The sequence below is a fragment of the Scylla paramamosain genome, chromosome 11, assembly GCF_035594125.1.
Source record: "Scylla paramamosain isolate STU-SP2022 chromosome 11, ASM3559412v1, whole genome shotgun sequence".
Taxonomy (NCBI): domain Eukaryota; kingdom Metazoa; phylum Arthropoda; class Malacostraca; order Decapoda; family Portunidae; genus Scylla; species Scylla paramamosain.
In genome coordinates, this window is record NC_087161.1 from 21,911,023 (window position 1) to 21,913,522 (window position 2,500).

General features: G+C 38.4%; 1 protein-coding gene across 7 annotated transcripts in view; it reads right to left on the reverse strand.

Moving 5' to 3' along the window:
* Positions 1-2,500, reverse strand: part of LOC135105079 (uncharacterized) — a 190,212-nt gene that overhangs the window by 182,836 nt on the left and 4,876 nt on the right. The window contains exon 2 of one of the 7 annotated variants that reach the window (XR_010270692.1): positions 922-934. The exons of the other annotated variants lie outside the window; for them this stretch is intronic. The gene's annotated coding sequence lies outside the window, so the exon portion shown is untranslated. The remainder of the gene's footprint in view (positions 1-921; positions 935-2,500) is intronic. 7 annotated transcript variants of the gene reach the window in all.

Below are 2,500 nucleotides of genomic sequence, written 5' to 3' on the forward strand. Positions count from 1 at the left end.
ATCATACGCGTTGTTAATGCCGTCGTGAATAATAGAGAAATACAATATGCCTGCACCAGCCATTATTGTTTCTATCGTACACACGCACACACGCATACACGCACACACCCACACACACCTACACACACACACACACACACACACACACACACACACACACACACACACACACACACACACACACACAGCTTGCATACGTGCTTCCGCTAATGAAATGTCAGATGTAAAAATAAAAGAGAAAGGGAGTGCATACAATACACTGCACTAGAAATTAGGAAAGTGAGAATTTGTATTGTGTGGTTATCATTGCACGTCACGCATACATATGTACATACCTGTCAACCTACCTACACACACACACACACACACACACACACTCACGTCCAATAAAAACTCACTTGGTTATTTGGTTCATCACGTGATATGGCCACTGGTACAACAAAATTATTATTGTTATTTTGTCATTATTATTATTGTTATTATTGTCATTATTATTATTATTATTATTATTATTATTATTATTATTATTATTATTATTGTTGTTGTTGTTGTTGTTGTTGTTGTTGCTATTATTATAATTATTTTTGTCATTAAAATTACCATTATTATTTATATTAGTATAGTAGTAGTAGTAGTAGTAGTAGTTGAACTTGTAGCTGTAGAAGTTACTATTGTCGGTTTTCATGTGGAATTAAACAACAATACTACTACCATCACCACTATTACTACCACTACTGCTACCACCACTACTATTACTACTACAACCACTACCACCACTACTCGTACCACCACCACCACCACTACTCGTACCATACCTCTTAATACGACACCTACGTCGTACCTTGCCACCAGAACACCCCCGCGCGCACACCTGTCCTAGGGCCACACACGGCGTCCCCCTCACCTGCCCGCACCCCTCACCTGCATCGCCTGTCTGGGTAATCAGGTAAAAAATCTAATTAGATCAATGAGCCGGACACATAACTATGCAAATCCCACAGGTACGCATAATACTGCTTCCATTAATGGTGAGAGAGAGAGAGAGAGAGAGAGAGAGAGAGAGAGAGAGAGAGAGAGAGAGAGAGAGAGAGAGAGAGAGAGAGAGAGAGAGAGAGAGTCATGTCGTGTTATTGAAACAGTGAAAGAGAGCATCATATATCACCCAATAAATTCAGGTTTCTCTTCCCCAGCCCAGTAATAAAAATTGTGCGCATAATTCAACAGGAATATATATGTCAGAATTAATTAATTAAAAGGTAGGAAGGCATGTCATTTTCCTTTTTTTTTTTTTTCACATATACGATTTATTGCATTTTGGGATAACATTAGATAACATTTTAAGGTAAAAATATTATGTATAATGCTTTTGTATATTTATATTTATATTGTAAGGAAGAAGACACTTTTTCCATCCTTCTCTCTCTCTCTCTCTCTCTCTCTCTCTCTCTCTCTCTCTCTCTCTCTCTCTCTCTCTCTCTCTCTCTCTCCCTCCTATCTTTCTTCTTCTCAAATTCAATTCTTATTACTACTACTACTACTACTACTACTACTACTACTACTACTACTACTACTACTATCACTCCTCCTCCTACTACTACTACTACTACTACTACTACTACTACTACTACTACTACTACTACTACTACTACCACTCCTACTACTACTACTACTCCTACTACTACTACTACAACTACTAACTACTACTACTATTACTACTACTACTACTGCTGCTACTACTACTATTACTACTACGATGATTTTTACTATTTCATTACAATTACTATTTTTTACTATTATTTATTACGTTTACTTTCCTTCTTATCTTTCCTTGTGTCCTCTCTCTCTCTCTCTCTCTCTCTCTCTCTCTCTCTCTCTCTCTCTCTCTCTCTCTCTCTCTCTCTCTCTGGCCGCAGCACAGCACAAGGTTGCCAGCCCCATTAATAATATTAGCCATTCCGGACTTTTCAATTTACTCTTTCAAATTGCAAAACAAGCAAGAAAAATCCCGCGCTTTCCGATTATTCCAAAAATCCCAGGTTGGGCGGCAGGAGTGAAATTATCCCTCCGTGAATATCCGTTTTCCTTGTCACAAAACAATAATTTTCCGAGAGCATAAATATTTCTTCGTCGTGTTAGTGATACGATTTTTTTTTTCTTTTTCGTTTTCCCGCCTTTTGTCTCCTCTCACCATTTGTCATTCACTTTCGCTTGAGTGCATTCGAGAAAATAGCAAAATTCTGAAAATCTTGAGGGGGAGAGAAGAAATAAATCTGAGAGAGAGAGAGAGAGAGAGAGAGAGAGAGAGAGAGAGAGAGAGAGAGAGAGAGAGAGAGAGAGAGAGAGAGAGAGAGAGAGAGAGAGAGAGAGAAAGACAGATAGAAAGACAAAGACAGACAGACAGACAGACAGACAGATAACAGATAGATAGAGATAGATAGATAGATACAAACAGACAGACAAACAGACAGACAGACAGACAGACAGACAGACAGACAGATGA